This window comes from Bombus vancouverensis, chromosome 1 (genome assembly GCF_051014615.1).
Source record: "Bombus vancouverensis nearcticus chromosome 1, iyBomVanc1_principal, whole genome shotgun sequence".
Lineage (NCBI taxonomy): Eukaryota > Metazoa > Arthropoda > Insecta > Hymenoptera > Apidae > Bombus > Bombus vancouverensis.
This window is the reverse complement of record NC_134911.1, coordinates 18,856,242-18,876,943: the sequence shown is the minus strand read 5'-3', so window position 1 is coordinate 18,876,943 and position 20,702 is coordinate 18,856,242. Positions and strand designations below refer to the sequence as shown.

The window sequence follows — 20,702 nt, the reverse complement described above, 5'->3', positions numbered from 1 at the left end:
AGAGTTAATAATAAATAATAAACCTCGTGTTTACAATTAATTCAAACACTTTCTGAAATTCCTCTAGCGTGTAAAGTTCATAATGTATCATGCATTTTTTTCTTTTTTGCCAATATAATTCTATTAGATAAAATAATGATATTTTCACTCTAGAAAATATTTCACTTTTATATAGAAGTGTGCGAGATCTCAAAAATAAAATATCAGATCGGCTAGCCAATTTTTATCTCATAACTATCTCATAACTAGAGATTGTTGGGATTCCCAGGAGTTTCAAGATTCTCGACTAAGTCGGGATTCCCAAGACTTGCGGGATTCATGAGAATTTTAAAATTATACTGGCTAGAATATGGAGCAAAGGTAATAACGAAATATGCAACAGATATAATATTTTCTTATAAAATATTATAGTATACTATATAATTTTATAATTCTCGACAATCCCGACAATCTCGAATTACGGGATACTTGGGACGGATCGGGTCGTTTTAGGGTTCCAGCCTACCCCTAATTTCTGCATATTACGTGTATTCTATTCGTTTTGGCGTCTTAAAATTTTTCACAAATGCATAGAAATCCGCGCTTTGCTAATTACCAATATTATCATCCATGGAAAATTAATAATCGTCGTAAGATTTGATAAAAGTATCATATAAAAATCTTGGAGACATCGTACAGAAATAAAAATATAGAGCAGACTCGCGTCGCGTGTCCATTCTGCATCTCGTCTGTAGCAAAACAAATCGATAAGGTGCTCGTGATAAATCGCGATTACCTTCCGGTTGGTAATGATTAATTAATTTCACGTCTGACGCAATTAGTCGAACCGCGCGATCGAACCGCTAATAGGACGTCACGTTATTGAGGTCGGCAAAAGTCTACGAGGTGTATTCCGTCGCGTGATTCCGCGTAGGCAAACATGTACGTGTATGTTAATTCCACTTAATCCTAATGGTATGTGTATCCAGGGCGTGACTGTAAATTGACTAACCATCCGCGATAGTCTTCGATCAGAAGTAATTTATATGTACGTTACGCGTATAACGTGTCAATTGTTGAATGGAGACGGTACAATAGTATCGATGGTAAAGAATAGAGATAGTACGGCTAACATAAATACGCACGTGAGTAAGTGCTGGGTAGATTAAAAGAGAAAACACTCACTTTCGCGATATTCCGCAATTTGCAGATAATCTGGTGTAGAAACAGTATGAATGATAAAAGTTAGTAAATAATAGAAAGCAGATAAAACATCCAATTTGTTTGGCACAAATGGAAAAATATTGATGAAGAATGACGCTATAAATATCGTTGTTAGGGTAAACTGAATTTGATGATGTAAGTTAGATATTTTAAAGCTGAAAGTTTACTTGAATGTAAAATAATCAAGTGGAAAATAAGTAGTAGAAGAATAATAGGAGAAATATTTTAAATCTATATTCACGTACGATATAATAATAGTAAATATAGTGATTCATGAAAGTATTTGAACGTTTATCATAGAAAATTGCTATGGACATGTTAAATATATTATGCGTGTAGATCTTTTTGAAATTTTATTGGTATTATAAACGCAACACGGTTATTACAATTATGTTGCTAAAATTTGGAACAAATTTAAGAACGTGCGGAGTAGTATTTCTAATAATCCAATATTTAGTGAGCGTTTAGAAAGAATAGCAGAATATGATAAAGTCGAGAAAACACATTTATATGCATAGTATAAAACCTTGTTACTTATCCCACTTAGTTCAATCATTGAAGAAAATTACTTGATGATTCGTTTAAGCAGCTAAACATAATTGCTGTCTACTATCTTGACCTTCAATTGATTTCAAATCATGTTGGCACGATAATGAATCTCATTACTTCACAAGGATAGTATTTAAGTACGTAGGAACTGCAAAACAAATAATATAAGCAAATAAACAATATTACTGTTTCGTATTATTGTGATATACATATTTAAGGATGGATTTTTATAAAGTTTTGTTATGTTAAAAGGTACAAATGTTAAATACACACGAACAACAGATTGAATGAGAAAGATAATATTCGAAAGAGAGATAAGATATATTCCTGTATATTTTCACAGACGAAAACGAAAATCCAAATTAACATTCTTTATTTTATTGTATGTAAAGAATCACTTATACCAGTTGTATTTTCAACGTTGAGTATTTTATCAATTGCTTCTGTTGTATAATTGAAAACATTTTGTAAATTACATTCTTATCATTGAATATCTCTAATAATTGCGTATTTTTTTAACGCTTAAAACTTTCCTCTCCTTCTTTTTCTTGTATTTTGTTCGACGTTTTAAATTTGCTTTTAAAATTTGTGTTTTAACAAGATGTATAAATATCATAAGATTATTTATTTCTATTAACAATATATAACAATACTCATTTCTGTTAATATTATTAAAATCAATTTCATACCTTACTTCAATTTCATACTTCCATTTACCAAATTAAATTAATTTACTCGATACAATTCACAATTTATAAATTAATAAATTGAAGAAAAACGAGCAAGAAAAATAACGGGTTTAAATTTAATACCGAATGATTCTGCATGTTCTTTCAAAATCGTCTCTGTATAGCATAAAACCAATAAGATAAATATCAAAGCGTAAAATTATCATGCAGATTTCAATTTCAATATAATTCCGTGTGATACACCTAAAAGGAAATCTTCTTATTATCACCGAAACAAAAATGTCGAAATTATATTCATATTAAGATAAGCAAGGCTTAGCTTAGATTTTTCAATAATTATTTTTCCGAAATCGTCATTGATATTCGTTAATATTTGCCACTCATTTTCTTTCCTCGAGTTTCACGAGCATACTTCCTTTTAATTCAAACGAAATAAACTCGATGTTCATTTCGAGATGCCTTTTAAAATTCGATCTTATCGACTACGATCAATTTTGCAATTATTTTGAATTCGAAACGAATATTTCATACGCGCATCGTTCGTAAATGAACAAAACTAAATCTTCGTGCGGAATCGCTTGTGTCGAAAAAATTGTCTGTAATAACAGGCTTGAATAAAGTTATCGGGTGGAAGGCAATCATTATTGGTAATTTGAGGATGCAACTGTTCCTCACGTGTCTTCCATCATCGAAATTATCTTAGCAGCTATAACCTCCTTAACGTTCCCCAAATTTACCTTATAGCGTTACAAATTTTTCGTTTTGTTCAGTTGGATGCTGACGTTCTCTTAATCATCCTTATTATCGATTTTTTTAATTAATTGTGAAGCTGTCACCACAAACTATAGTGGTACTTCGCTATGAGAAATAATAAATTTTTAGATTTTTAATATAAATGTAGTTTGAAGAATTTATTGATTAGGTGCATATGTATATTTATTTAGCAAGAAGTATAGACATAGTTAAATAATTCAGATCAAGCCTTCGAAGTTTCATAAAAAATTCAATTAGCTCAGATCATATTCTCTAATGTAGATATGGAATTAATTCGTAGGAAATTTTAATTAGTCTTTGAATCATAGTAAAATACGTAATATGTTTTTTTTCATATAATAAAATATTTATGTATTTCAGTATGCTGTATATTTTCTTCTGCGAAGATAACAAAGTTTTATCTAAAAACTGTGTTATGCAATTATACTAGGGTTTGTTGTGTACCTGTGACCATTATCGTAAAAATCATACATCAATTAAGAAATATTCGTATGTTTTTTTTAATGGAAATATACACATTGTGTTGAAAATGAGATTAAGCATTGAGAAAAATTTAATTTTAAAATACTTTGTGGAAACAAAAATGTCCCAAATTAGCAATGGAAACTATGAATATATTAATTTTGAGTCACATTTTAAACTTCGAATGGTACAACTAGAAATATTAGTAGTAGTGATAATAAATACTATCAAGCATTTCGTTGATCAACTTCGGTATTAATGAGCTTTCATTTATTTAAAGACTTCATAAATTTAATAGTAACGTACACATTATTTTTATCGCCACACTTGGTTGCTAATCGAGCTGTAATAATTGGGATAGGCAATACAAATTGCGAACCGTTGCATACAGTTTATTTATCATTATTGGACATACTGAATTGTAAATATCATAAATAATGTTCCTCGATGTAATAATTAGTTCTTTATTTAAATATCTTCATTAAGATAATTAGTTTTACGTTGATTGGATGAGATTGTACGAAAGATAGGAAACCTTCGGCAGTGATTAAAAATGATATTCGTAATAATTAAATGGTTGTGAATAATATACACAGATGGTATTTTAGTTATTTCCCCTATTTTTTAGCAATGGACAGAATATCTATATTATTTCTATAATAATATATTGAAGACGATAAATTGAAGATATTAACAAATTATCAATATAACACGTAGTAACATAGACCAATGAGTAGCGTTTCAATAAGATCACAAGCTAAACAAATAGTCAATACAATTTCATAATCAAGGAAAATCTAAATCATTAAAAATATTTCAACAGCGTATAGTGGCAAGATAACATTATTTTTAATCTTCCACAAATAATATGGAAAAGCAAAGATCGTTAATTCACCAGTTTCATTCTAACTACGTTTACTTACTGCATTCTACATGCATTTACAAATAAATTTCGTTCGACAATTCATAAATAATCTAACGATACGAAATTGCTTTTCACAATACTCTTAAGGTATAAGATCGAGCAGAAGCCATTAATTTCCCCTCTAAAAATCCATTCGTCTTTTCAACATCTTCATATAATCATTCTTCCATCGATTATTTCGTGCTTAACATACGAAATTGAAAACAGCGTTTTCAATCTCTGAATTGGTTAGGTAACGTCGAAACGATTGATCCAATCATCGCGCGTGAAACGTGCCTCCTGAAATGTTAGAAAAATTGATTCACAGTTGATTGACAAGATAGCGGAGCCGACAGGAAGTTCAGGGATCGTTTCCCTTCTATTTAGCCGCGGGTAAGCGATTCGTAGCCGTCAAGAAGCGACTTACAGTTTAACGTGACGCTGCGCGAGACCGAGCGAAATGTCAGGCCGGGGAATTTGCATTTCCTAAATGCCACTGCGTGAAATCGGCCGGCTACGGTTCGCGGAATTCTTCAGTCGATCGAAAGTTGCCTTTTTCCCCCACTCTTTTCTTAATTTCCCTTTTAAATCGTATTAAAACGCGTTTTCGAACGAGCATAAAATTTAACATCACGATGACACGAGATCGTCATCGCTAAATGTTGGTATCGATGTTTTTACGAATATAATTAAAGAGATGTAATTTAGATAGAAAATTGAATTACTTACATTAAATATTATAAAGAGTACAGGACTTTGGATAATCAATTTAAGATAAACTTTCATATCAACTATTAATCTTTCATATTTACAATTTTTTATAATTAAATAAGAAATTTCAATATATATAAAATACATATCTCTCTCATAAAAAAGAACCAACTCTTTCTTCTACGATCTCCTCTACCATTAATTGAAATTTATACACTTCATCGATTATATATATAATAGCCTGATGATCAATGATTATGAAATTCACTACTATCGTGCGTATTATTCTTATTGATGCGATACCCACTCAAATTTATGTCGCATAAGCTATAACTCATTGCTTATTGCCCAATTAATTGACACTGCCTCCATCGTTCTGTTATTTAATCAACTTCGCGTATGTTATTCCAGAAATAAGCAAACAAACGAGCGTCAGAACGTAATCAAACAGAGAATTCCATGCGGGTATCGCGACCTAAAATCGATTTGGTCAAGGGTTCGAATCGAATGCAACCAAGCTCCCCGCAGGCGGGTACTCTTTCATACTGTTCTGTTTCGCAGATAATGATAGTCATTAAGTATATGTGGTGCATTCATATTGTCTAATTTACGGCACCCACCTCAAGCCAGCCATTAGCGATTATTAATATAGAAATAATGTGACAGTTATTCGAAAGAAATCTCCTTTTAGAGTTACAAGAGCAAAAATAAGTATACACTCACGTGCTTTCTTATTGATTTTTATGCGTCCTCCTTGTAATTGTACTTCTTTGACACGAGAAAGTAACCATATGATGCAGAAATAATTGACGAATATTAGTAAATAATAATTTTGTCATAATCTTTGTAAATTGCATACAGGTTTATATCAAAGAAAAATAGCATTGTATTGTGTATAATAAATTTTTATTATATGATTAACTAACAACTGCAGCAGATTTTTACAGAAAAATATTCAGAATACAAGGGCTTCGTTTAAAAAACGAAAGGATTAACAAAAATTCGTTCTAATAGACCGTTAAGATATTTAAAAAAAACATGATGTCTTTGAAGGCTTTTAACTTTTTTTGTATGCATTTTTAATGTCTTCGATGATAAAACGTAGTGATAAAGAATTTCGTGGTTCGTGCTTGTTGATTATGTAATATTTGAATTTTGATACAATTTTTGCATAGAAAAATTATTTATCGAAAGATAAACCGAAAGCGATACAAAAGTAGGAAATACAGGATTAAACACAAGCTTTCGAAGATAAGGAAAAGGGATTGTAAAGACGTAATGCAAACGGTCTGATTGTATAATAAGCTTGCTCAGTTTTGTGGACATGTTAACTTCTGATAAAACCTGCATATCTATCGTTTCGTCAATTCGTAATGTGCTTTCTTGTTTTAACTACATGCCAGATAAGTACGTAGATTGCATCGTTAATTATACAGGTGTTGGAACGATAACAAGGTCAACAATCCTTTAAGACTGATACTCTGTTTGTGCATAACGAAACCGATTCGTAAAGCTAATTACAAGAAACGTTCGCTTGTAGATGCAAGTTAATTCAATAGAATAAAACACGATAAACCGTGAGAATAATTAAATTCGCAATTAACGTGTTTATTGTACATATTTAACCTTAGAACATAAAAAGTTTATCGTATTTCCTATCGTATGATGTATCATCTATTATCTTGTACAACTATGTTTCGATACTTTTATACTTCTTAAAAATATTATTTTCGTTCTTAAATTTCTTTTCGAAACATTCAGATAATATTTCACTATATTGCTTTGGAACGTTTCATCGTATCGTATCTTTTAAAGCATTCCAATGTTACCAGATCGAATGAACGAATTTTTTTTACGATAATGATAAATGTGTAAAATAATGTGGGTCACGTAATAATTTTCAATTGGATCGCTTTATTCTGTATAGTATTGCTTTTGCTACCTGCGGTTAAACACTGTTGTCATAAAACACAATTAAGCACTATTACTACTATTAATCATTTTGTACTAATAATCTTTTTATAATGTTTCTAAGCATTAAATAACTATTTTCAATATTTACCGTTTAAACTTACTTCCGAAATTCAGGAAGCAAAATACGAGACAAAACTATTTGTAGCAAGACCTGATGAAATCAATGTTGCATCTTACGTATCTACATTTCATAAAAATAATATTATACACATCATTGTCGACTCATATATCAAAGAATATTAAAGTTTTCACAAAAGCATTTAACTATCTTCTTAAAAGGAGAATAAAATAGTACTTAAGCAAGTAGTACTTAAAATAAATAAAAATCTGTGATACTTGCGACATACAAAAAACATCAATCACATCCTAAATACCTGTCTCTAAGTACAGTATGAAAAGAGCATAACACGAATTACCAAATTCGTTAAACTCGCCAAAGAAAGAAGTCTTTTGCCAAAAGGCTCTAGCCTTGCCAAAGAATACTGGATTTTACTACTTACTGTAGATAAGTGTTTGTCCCACTATACGACCATTATACTGTCACTTGGACCACTAATAATTTTGGAAGGTGCATATGACCTTAAACTCGTAATAAAAAAAAAAAAGCAAAATTTAGACAGTGTTGCTAAAATAACCATCGAGGTTGAAGTAACATTAAAACCAAAGGAAAGAAAAGATAGAAAGAATAATTTATAAAAACGATAAAGCTGCGTGAAATAACATTATCGTAATATTTCAAAAAAGAATACAAAACAATATTTGCGATAACTGCAGAAGAACTTGCAAAAGCACTTTCATAAAAAAAATAATTTTAATTACTCTCTGCAGATTATCCTCAAAAATACTTAAATAATGACACATGATATTTTTACCACGTAATGTTTTTACCACATTATGTAGTTTTTAAGTCATTTAAACCAACAAACATAGTATGTATATAAAATAAACTTCTTTCCGCTTTAATCTTCCTTTTACCAAATATCCGACACTTGTAAAAATTAATTACGTACAGTTTCTTTTAATCCATTTTCTCAAAAGAAATGATTATATTTATTCAACAGTTAAGGAATCTTCCCAATCCTTTGTTATAACTTCATTTGTTACAGAAAGAGAAGAGAAAATAAGAATTAATAAACTGATAATATTTTGAATGATATAATTTCATCAAGATACATTATTCAATGTATCAAACTGGAGAAATTTCCAGTATAATAAATATTGAAATTTGAATAAATACATTTAGATTTAAACTTTTTAAATAACGTAAAGGAAAAAATATATGATAATAATAATAAATAAAATTGAGTCATTGATATACAATAATACATTATTTCACGGCGGATAAATTATTAATTTTATAAATATGGAAACTTCAATAAATTTAAATTTAAATTTATTAAATATTATGATGCAGAGAAAGAAATATATATATATATACGCATAAACTTGAAGTTTTCCGCAAAAGCTGCATTCACAGCAAAATCTTCGAACAAACGAAAACTATAAACGATTTGCTTTTACATGCTTTTGGTTAAAAACGTAAGGCGGTTCTTTCAAAGGTCAACGAATCTTGGCGACGTATAACAAGAGACGTGCATGGAAGCAAACATCTTCGTGTGTCGTGTACCTCCTGAAAGGAAATTCGCGAACGTGCATAAACGTGGATATTCAGTGGACATCGTACGGTCTTTTAACTCTCCCCTTAGATCGGCCACCCGAGAGTGGAGGATGGAAAGAAAAAAAAAGGAAAAAGATGAACGATAATCCGAGCTCTCCTCGCAGGGAATATTAAGCGGGGGCAGTGAATGGAAATCGAGAACTTAGGCGAACGTCCATGTCCATAATGCTTTCTAAAACTGTTATTTATCGCATTTGCTACACACGCATCGGGGATTTCGTTAGGATTTATTGTACAATGTTCACCGTGGCTTCACTGGTCATCGACAAGGACGTGAATCGCGTGAAACACTGGCTGCAAGGGATTTTGTCAAACGAATTCCAAGAAACGTTGCAAATTTATCGTTAATCAATAATTTCGTGCAAATACGTAAGAGTATCTTTGCGAGATTCTGTTTGACTTGCTTGACCCAACTTCAAAGGAAAATGACTATCTGCTAATTTAACATTAATGCGATGAAATTTAGCACAATTTACAAACCATTAAACCTGTTGAAATTTCCAGTTTTCTTTCTTTTGTAATCGTGTAGGGGCTTTTTAAAAAAATGATAGTACCTTTAGTGACAATACAGCTACCAAATCAATCGATATGACTGGTATCGGACTTTTAATTTTCGAAATTCTTTAAAAATATACGAGTATCTTAGGAGACGTTTACATTTGCTGAGGCAGAAACATGAAATATTTAATTAATTATATAATTAACCCTATAAAATAACATTTTCGTTACAAAAGGAATTACACAAAAATGCAGAGCAACAAACTGTCTAAACAGATTTATTATTATGTTATATACATTCATATAGTTATTTTACTAAATTTACAATCAATATATATTATACTTAATTTGCAATCTTTTACGAAAGGGGAATATGCATCTTATAAATTAAAGGACAAACTTGTGATTTTTTCTTTTCTAAGATAATAAGGTAAGGCGGAATAAATCTCCATCGAGATTTCATATGCTTAAGAAGAAAAAGAAATAAATTATGCAAGCTGCGCAATATTGCATAGTATTGCAATTTTGCTTATTTATTTTTTATGTGCTCTGAAATCCATGTGAAATTATGGATGTTCTTGTTTAAACGAACAAAATATCTATAGTGAATCTATTGCGACTGTAACAATCCGGCGTTGAGGTAAATTCGGTCGATTATCGCCTGGATTGAATATTTTCAGCGTCGCTATCGGGAAATAGCACTTATGCAACTGTGCATTCTTACTACATTCTGAATAACATTATTTACATGTTTCCGGGAACACCTGCCGGAGCTACTCGTTAGCTGTGATTTCATGATTCACCAATACTAATGTATCGAAGCTACAGGTTGTTACAAAAGTATCTTACAGTGATTCTTACGTAAACTTTTTAAAGCTACGAGTATATATCATTTGTATAGCTTTCGTTCTGAAGAACACCGAAAAATAATTCAAATATACACGTTTGTTTCAAGAAATGTAAAACAGTCTGCTTAAATATTTTAATAATAGGGAACAAATTTATGAAAGTTTTATTACCATTAAAAATTTTACTCTAAATTATACATTTTTGATTAAATTTCTTATAAGAGTAGCCATGTCCGAGAAACTATTAATTTGTAAATTTAGTAATATCGATTCACTGGAGATGTACATAATTGGCAATAGACGAGATAAGATTTCTAAGATTAGAAGTGCGATAATCAGCCAACTTGTTTCTAGTTATTTACTTCGATTAACATACTTGTGAACGAAGCCAATTAATTTTATGACTTTGACTATAGTAACATAAAGGTGAAACGAAGTAAATTAATGATCTTTAAGATTTATTCGTTTATTTCAACTGTTATAAAATATACTTTAAGGGAATTGTAAGTGAGTAAGATTAAAAATGGTACTAACCAAAAAAATTATCTCAACACAATTAGACTAAAGGCGATGATATTACATATTAGATCTCATTCGTATTACGTAATTGAACATTATATTCGGGACAGACAAATCTTATAATTAGGCGATTATGGAAATACTCCAGTGTATAACTAATTTTTATAGAAATGATTATTTCTTGAATAATGATAAAATCAGGACGTTAATCAATATCATTTGAAGGAACATCGCACTTGTATTTTTTCGTAATCATAATTTTATTTTGATTTTCAATGAAACATACGTCGTAATAACGATTACGTTACTTTTGATCGCGCGAATAATTTACGTAACATATACAGAAAAAGTTGATTTATTGCATATTTTTTACACAAATATCATCCAACTACCATCCCTAATTACATCACAATACTGTATTTTTTAATTAATCAATGAAATAATATCGTTACATGTATCTTTGGAAAATTGCAACGAAATACATACATACATATGTATTGCCTGATATTAATCAACTTCCTCGCATTAATTCAGTTTCAAGGATTATAAAACTGCCTTATTTCTACACAACCTTATTATCGGTATATTTTTAGACTACCAAATAATTGAATTCTGATACGGATCTTATTTGCGTTTTGTGAAGTAGTATGTTGATCTTGTCTTTTAACTCGTTTTAATACATTTTTATAGGATGTATAGAGGCCAGGATTAGAATACCTTTATTTTAATTAATTTATTATACATAACACCAAAAGAATGTGGTAAAAATGATATTTCCTTACTCATTCAATATTCATTTAAAACAAAAATAAATAAGTTTAAAAATCTATTTGATGTACGCATTTTTGCTAAAAGTTCAATCTATGTGAAAGAATCTATTTATTTTATTTACAATTCTCTATCAAAATTTGAATCTGTATAATGAATCTATTTAAAAATGTACTAATTTACAGTGTGAACTCTTTCTATATGTAAAAAAGTTGAACGTAACGGACAAAGAATTTCTTTCTTTTTTAGCAACTTTAAATTTCAAAATTAAATTTTATTACTTTGCTCCATAAATTATACATCATACTCTCTCGAAACGTAAATCCATCATAATTTCCACTTTGACGTATTATTAGTTAGAATCGAAATAATTTATAACTGGAGAGCATTAATATCCCTAATGCAATTCGCTTGCTCCATTTTACGAGTCTTGTAATATTAATTCGCCATAATTTGTTGCCTAACGTACGTAATCGTTGCAATAACCCTTAACTTGAGCTCTTCAGTCACTGGAACAAAATCCGATTCTCTTATTTTCCCTGTTATTCATTTCTCAATATGCCCAACTATCAATTTACATAATCCTCGATGCAAGCGTAAGTATCATTTAGAATCGGATTTAATCCTCTGTAATGTTATGTTATTTTGAATTTATACACTTATTTACCTGTGTTTCTTTAAACGTTATTCTATGTATTCATTGTTGTGCTGTAGTAATTTAACACTACATTATTGATGTATTGGCGATAAATCTATTCGTAACGATTACTGTTTCCCAACTTTCGTGATCAATAAGTAAGATTGCAGTAAAAAAAAGATTGCTTTCCTTTATGAAACATTCATAGCGTTGAAAGAGACGAGCTTAGTACCTGACACTGATCTCAATGTAATTAACTGTCAAAATGAACAATTTTTCAATTGACAGAATTTTTACAGGTTGGACACGTGTAGCTCTCGAATGAAGCATTTTCGGCCATAAATTTATGTAAATTCATCTCATTAAATTCACCTACTTCATCTCATTAATACGTAATATAAGTTTGATTTCTATTTTTTCAGACACCCTGTATATTCATAAAACAAAAAAAAAAAAAATGGATTTTATCTCGCACGTAGGGTAGAAAGGGTTAGTACTTTGCTGTAGACACGAAGTTAAGGAATTCGTATTCAAGTTCTTTGGATTTTCTTTGCCTCAAGGACATCGTCTTGTTCGCCTTCGACGAATGCGTCTCGCATATCTATCGACAATAATTCACGCTGGCTATTCTTACTATTTTATTAGGATTATGGCATTTTTCAATGGACCACCGTATGCCACCCATAGCTGTTCGTTTCTTGGTTCGCTAAAGAAACCGGTTCGATTGAAATTCAACAATTCGTCGTCTCCATACGTCAAAGTCGTGAAGAAACATCTCGATTATGGCTGAATAACTTAATTTCAGATTTCTTGGCTAAGTGAATTCGATATTCGTAGTTAATTACCACATTATAAATTGATTTGATTGAATTTTCCAGAAACAAAATTTCGATTTGTAGTCATATCTCATAGATGTGTTTTTAATTTGTCTGACATTTCCTCCGGTGCTTCTTGAATATTTCTGTCTCTAGAAAAATTAATGATATATCGAATAAGCAATCTAACGATCGCCGCTTGGAATAAGAAAAATAATTCTCTTTAATATTTTGCCTACATCCTACGTATACTTGCTTTTTGTATTTTCTGTTTTCTAAAGATTATCACACAACCTTTAATACAATTTTCTAATATATACTAAAGTAAAGCTTATCGTTTGTGATCTAATGCAAGAGCCACTTCGTCCAGTAGTTTTAAAATGTTTTACAATTTAAGGTTTAAAATCTTGCTGGGTTAAAGAATAAAGCTTCAAACATAGAATTAATAAGAACATTTATAATACGAAAATTCTAAATAAAAATATTCTTTGCTTTTAAAAACTACCATTAGTGTATTACTAATATAAACACGTGCACTCATTATTAAATCATTATAGAAGTAATTTCATACGTATCAAAGATATGTAGAAGGAAACTAGTGTAATTAATTATTTGCTATAGAAAAATTTATCAATACGACATGAAGTGTCAACGTTATGTATCTAAATTGATATTAGTCAGCGAACATACGTCAAAGGAATGCCGGTGTACGCGATAATGCGCGTAAAATAATGTCTTCGAACTATTATCTGTCCAAACAAGATATCTAACATCTTCGATTCTATGTATTAATGACGCATTTGATGAGATAACAACGTGTTTTAAATGGCAATGATTAAAATGTACACGGTGAATATGATTGGCTTAAGTAGTTGCTTAAAAAAAAGGTTAAATTCGAAATATTATTGAGTTGCATGTATGGATATATCAAATTAATGATTCAAATTTTAAAAAAGAAGATCCACTATCAATAGATTAATCTTTTTATCATTTTTATCGCCATTGGTTGATTGTGACAATTCACAATCTATGCCTGTTATTAATATTAATATTGTTTGATTTTTGGTTTGATTTGGAAAAGTTTGATATCCATGCAATACAAAAATTACCATGGATTTTTAATTATTAATATATATTTATGGAATATATGACATAATTTATGGAAAATTACCAGAACTTTATTTTATACTATAACAAGTTTTTCACTGTTCGATCATATTCCAATATTAATTTCTTTTCTATAAAAGATAATTGAACAACTGTCACAATTTTTAACACAATTCTTGAAACAAACTTCTTTCTCAAAAAATTGTAAAATTCCACCGACGATTTCAACAGAATAATTCATTATAATGATTCAATAAATTCACAGAATCTCACTGTAAGCAATCAATTAAAAAATACAAAATCATATAATATTATCTTATTTAAATGTATCGATGTATGCTGTCAAGAGTTGGACAATCTTTCAATTTAGTTTATTATTCCTGTGATTCTCTTTCATAATCGAATGTTTTAAGCTTAAAGGTATAAGTGTCCGAAGCGACTCGTTTGAGAAAATTACATATATTTTAATTTGATTCGTATGATATTCTCTAGCTTGTGAATGGAGGTAAGCGTAACATCGAGTAAAAGTATACATTATAATGCGAATGCTCAGTTTTAAAGTAATGCACGTCTTTATAAAGTATAATTCCATTTATCATGGTGTTGATAAAGGAACTGGCATACTTTTATTCAAAGGTGTAACATTATACCTTCTAGAAATTTCTTTCCTCGCATGTTAAAAATTGCTAAAACAGGTTGCGATTATAGACCGGTTTCAGAAATTGAGGACGTCTGGATTTAAGAAACCATTCCAAAATTTCTGACGCCTCTGTCTACATTCTTAATTTTTTGAGAATTTCTGAGTGAAGTATTCGAACGGAAACATGTTCCAAATGTTATGAAGTAACATAATAATCATAATATATAATATATAAGTAACATAATAATAATTGTAACAACAAATCTGCAATTTCTACAAATTAATTCTTTAAAATATGTTACAAGCTTGCAAAAATTTATGAAAGAAATTTCGTTTAAATAGAAAAACTTAAATAGAAACTTCTATCAAGTCCGACGAAAAATTGTTATGGCTTTTTTAAAACAACAAATTTATGTATATGATAAATGTATCGTTTTAGCTTCCTATAACGAAAATACTTCTGTTTCATAACGTTATAGAGGATTAAGTATAATAAAATGTATTACATTTAACAATCTTTTTCTAACATGTATTCAAATCTTATACACGTATCGTTACTTTACAATTCAACCTTCTTGTTTGTAAGGTACAACTAATTAAATAATTTTTTTTTACTTCATTATAATTTTGTAAAAAAATCTTTCATGAAAAAGATGATAATCTGTGAATGAAATACAGTGAATGGAGTGAAACTTCCCACATTAAATTAGCAAATTTAAAACAAACGTATACGTCAGTGAACGTCACAGTTAACATTTTCGATATCACCTGTACGATACAACAGACACTTACAATACAATTTATCATAAATAAATAAAATAAATAACAACTAAAATAAACGAAAAATCCGCTTATACATTGTATTTGTAGTACAACAACCATAAGTAAAATGTACTGTTACGAAACAGAAGTTTTTCTAAAAAGGAGACAAATTTTATGCAAAACCTAACACGATCTTCGATTCAAAAACTCGAAACGCTCCCTAAAATTTGAAACATTTACCAAGGAAATTCCTCGTCAAACGCTCAAGCTCCAATCTCCAAAATTCCAAACTTTATTGCATTCCTAGATCCAAAACTACTGGCAAAATCACATTCTCTCAGAGTTTCTCTAAAAATGTCATCAAGTCTTGCGAGATTCGCAACACTTTGCAAAATTTCGTGTACCAATAAAAGTCAACCATCTCTCCCGATCGAAGAAATGATCAAATAGAGGTGGATAAAAAATGGAAGAGCATCTGTTCTGAAATCACGAACGGGGAGATGGAGCGACGGTCGTTTGGCGCGAGGATCGTCCAACAGGTGTCTTCGTGTAAAAGCACTTTCGATCTTAACAGTTACCTCTCTCTCCTCTAGAAGCCGGTCGTACCACTTCTCCGTGGCTTGTTCCTCTCCCACGGCCAGCCACGATGTCAGAGACCTTTGCCCCAATTCACTTTTCTCTTTCTCCGCCGCGAAGGTTAGCCTCGAATCGCCTTATCGGTTTCATTTCCCCGCTTCGTCGTCCCACACCTTTCGCTCTCCTTCCTTTTTCCTCCCTCTCGAACTGCTCGCGATTCGCTCGACGATTACTCGCCTCGTTTCCCAAGATTCGATCACTGTTACCTCGCGCTTTAACGTCAACCGTATCGATCACTGTTTATAGAGACCTCCTGTTGCTTTTAATCCTTCCGATTTATCGATTTGCTTCGATTTATGCTCGCGACACGATCGTTCCTTTCTCTTTCTGCTCTTCTGTTTTTAAAATCAGAGTAAACGCTCGGTTTTGAGCATGGCTGCTCTACGACGTTCTCCACGCGCGTTTGACGCGCCCGTTCGCGATTCTGACTCTTTGGTCAACCGATTCACGCGACACGCGCGGATTACGCGCGAAACTTGCTTCCAGATCGTGTTATCCATGATCTATGCTTGCTCATAGTAGATGGAAATCAGTCAAAGCTTACGATCTTCGATGATCGTAAGAATTAATATTTAGATGAGACACACTGTCGGAGGATAATAGCTGATATTTAACACTAGAACTACCACACCAGTCAAATTGACCGGTTTTACAATTTTATTTTAAAATTCCTACTTCATGTTATATTTTTTTCCCCACAATGATGTAATGACTTTCGCAACAATAACTAAAAGAATAATATAATGAATTTTATTTTGCTTTTTATATATTCAAACAGAAAATAATTTTGTATCAAGGCTACTTAAAATGACTGGTATTTGCCAAAGTATAAAAGGGTATTGCATTCTGTTTATCGAACTCCAATTAACCAGTCTGCGCGTTTTGTACAATTCTCCACGCGTTTTTAAATTTTTACCGCGTTTATCAAGAAAATTCCGGATCGATCGCTAGATCGCTAGATGCTAACACTAGAAATACCACACCAGTCGAAATGACTGGTTCTACAATTTTATAAATGTGTCAACCCTCGTTTAGGGATGATGGATTTCCCAGATGGATTAATAATACCAAAAATGTATTACATAACATGGAATTCCTTCTGTAAGAAAGTAATAACTCAATAAATGTAAAAATGTTCTATTATTGCGTATTTTTTAAAGACCAGTCATTTTCACTGGTTTTGGTAAAAATAGCTTCGTGTTAACTAGCGGATGTTCTAGTGTTAATGCAAATTGCATTCTTTTCACCGCTTTTATTTTCTAAGTATTTTCTTACAATTCTGTTATTTCATTCGTCTCATACGTGTCTTATGATGTGAAGTACTAAACAGGATAAAATTTGTTAGAATTTTTCAATACACGTAGGTGTCGTAATATCCGTGATCGACAATGTATTTATAGTTCTCTGAATTTCGATCGCATTTTTAATAGTATTTCGCGCATTGTTCCCATGTTTCGTAAACATTCCAGCTCGTTTTTCAGGGCAGATCTGACGTTTCACGCGTTAGCAGAAGTTTCAGTTGAAAAGCTTCGGGCTTGCCCTGGAAAGGTGAACCGAAATGTTCATGAAACTTTGGCACAAAGCGCAGCGTATTATTCAAAACACAATTTACAGTAAACCCTGTGAACCACAAATATGCCGGTATAATAAACACCGTGAACATCTTTCAAGAGAGGAAGCTCGTTATCTAACCAAAATACAAGTGTTATTAAAATAACCGATCACAGATTTTCCTAAAAAGGAGTAAGTAAAAACAGTAGAATAACAATATTTTTATATGAAACCTCTTTTTTTTTGAGTAAATTGATTCTGCGAAGATACGTAGATTACTATATAATTTCAAACATTCTAGGTGATTTACAACAGTAAATTCTTTTATTAATTTATAATTTTTTCAATTCTTCTTTATAATGGATTTTCTATCCAGTCGTTCTCTGTATCTGACGATTTGTTGAAGTTTCGCGAATAAATTTTCATACATCTATGAATGCAATTAAAGAAGTGGAACCTAAGCAATTAAATATTGTAACAAATACTCTAATCTGAATATTCCATACGTATATTTTTACATATTATGCAATGCAAAAACGTTCATAAGCAACTGATGATAGTATGTATGTGAAGCTTTTATTCACATATGTACCCCAAAAATCGAATTCATTGACCTTTCACGAAGCTTATCAAGGAATAAACCGTTCCAAGGGCAATCGTCTCTCGAGAGATTCTCAGAATGAGCGACTTCCAGAGGCAGAAGGAGGAAGTACTTATTTGGCTGGAGCACGGCCACGTAAAGGCACGTGATAAATTTTCCCTCGTTAATACCTGGACGTCGTTGGATCGGCCGAGGTTGCAGGAAAGAAAGATTTTGCCCGGAAAAGGTGAACTCGCCGGGAAAATGGAAAGTCGGAAAGTACGGTCGCCTCGGCCTGCCTGTCATTCCTAGGTTTCATAGACGGTCGCGGCCAACCGAGAAGAAGAGGCCAGCAACCACGATACCCAACGAAGATCATTACCTGCTGATTGCCTCGCTACTTTCCATTTAATCGCCCGAAACCATACACGTGCATCGATCCACACGCGCCTGTTCGTGGCTACATGCTCGATCACGTATTTGACTCGTCTATACGCGCGTCCCGTAATTTATCGCGCGCAACTTACTTCAGAAATCCGCCTGGACGTGGTCTTCGATAGGGAATAATCGATGCACGTTGTTTTTGAAATCATCGGTGAGAACGATTATTCCTGCTGCTATTCATTGTATTTCCATTATATTTTCAGGTCATTTCACGAGTAATATCGTTTCGTGTGAAAAGTACAAGATGATAAAATAATAAAAAAAAGGAGTGGAAAATATAGAAATAAAATCTCTTTCTAATTAAACTGAAACTTAAATATTTTAGAAGTTAAAATATGGGAAAGGAAATTTTTGAAAATTGCAGGATTAAACTAATATAAATTGAAAGCTAAGAACAAACACGGTTTTCTTATCGCCTTTCAGGCAAATAAATCTACAAACGAGTGTTCCAGAAACACGACGCGAGTATAAATGCACACGTAACAATGTATGTATATCAACAAACAAAATATCATTTTCCTTTCGTAACGCGTAAAAGGAGCAGGAGATAACGGCAGACAGGTGCTCGTGCACGTATAAATTCACGTGCACTTCACGTCGCATAGTGTGCACTGCACGCGTGTACAAGGTGATATACACGGAGAAAGCTACTTACGCGGAACGTCATCGTTAATTCTGTTGAATGACAACGTGATACCCGCAGATAATCCTCTTATCGTTTGCCTAAATCGTGTGTACAGAGTAGAGTAACCGACAGAGAAGATATACCGATCACAAGCTTCATTTTACGTGGTCATCGCGTTTAATGGACCGATACGAGGTTTACACTTGAAAAAGTTATGCGAATAAAATGGACTCGAGGAATCAATTTCTTTTTTCTTCGCGAAAGTCTGTGCATATATTTTACTTTCGTTCAGATTAAGATTTTGGACGTTGGAATGCTTTTAAGCGTTCTGTACCAGTAACTTATTTCATCCTGTAATTGAAGAAATTTTATCTCCGAGAATCGCCGATGTGTCGTAAATATAATCATTGCTCTGCTTTGAAATTTCTCTTTATTCAACTTTCGATGAGTTATTGGCGATTTAATTGAATATAATACTAGATATTGCAGATGGGATTTTCATGATGGAAAATTTCTGTCAATACAGCTTGTTAGTATTATAGAAGCGAATAAAAAGTCTTTTGAACGTATTGAAGTATATTTTTATAGAATGTTTGTTTGATGGGTACTTATTGTCAGTTCACTCGCTTAATATCATAATCTCGTAGTTATTTATAAGCCTTTTTTGCTCTTCGGTTTGAATGTCCATTTAAATGTAGTATTCTATGAAAGAATAGTAATTCTTCTATAGTAGAATTATTATATTAAGTACTATACAGGATATCGATGATTTACTTTACTTCTATCTAGTCCGAAACTAACCGAAGATTAAATTCACTCGACAAATTTTCAAATTCGATTTTATCGGGAACGAAGCGTCATATAAAAAAAATTTTCTTCTACGCGTCCTTCTTATTTTTTAACAAGGAATCGCTTTATGACTGCTCATACGTGTTATTCGAACGCATTACGCATATTTTCAGATTTATTTCAATCCTTATCGAGACAATCATATTAGTAGTCGAGTCTCGCAACAGTGTCGATGAAATTTCAGAACGTTTCGTGTAACGTACGTAATAAAACATATCTACGAGTGTACAAATACTTTACTAAGCCTGTATAACATATCTACGAGTGTACAAATACTTTCCTAAGCCTGTATACATATATGCACACATACTTTTCTCACATTTCTTCGAATCGAACGCAAGTCACTCTCATTAACCGCATCATTGAATTGCGAAAATTTTCATTCGTCTCAATTTTCCCAGAAAACTGAACCTCTCTCGGAAATCACATTCAAAGAATTCATAGTAATAACTCGTTATATCCACTGGCTCGATCACATC

At 31.6% G+C, this 20,702-nt stretch overlaps 1 protein-coding gene across 3 annotated transcripts in view; it reads right to left on the bottom strand.

The window, feature by feature from the left end:
• Positions 1 to 20,702, bottom strand: part of LOC143303228 (uncharacterized) — a 249,437-nt gene that overhangs the window by 112,504 nt on the left and 116,231 nt on the right. The window contains exons 1-2 of one of the 3 annotated variants that reach the window (XR_013059322.1): positions 16,117 to 16,610; positions 9,774 to 13,181 (exon numbers count right to left, since the gene is read on the bottom strand). The exons of 1 other annotated variant lie outside the window; for it this stretch is intronic. The gene's annotated coding sequence lies outside the window, so the exon portion shown is untranslated. Of the gene's footprint in view, positions 1 to 9,773; positions 13,182 to 16,116; positions 16,611 to 20,702 lie in introns of those variants that run through there. One more of the 3 variants, XR_013059321.1, reaches the window with a different exon arrangement.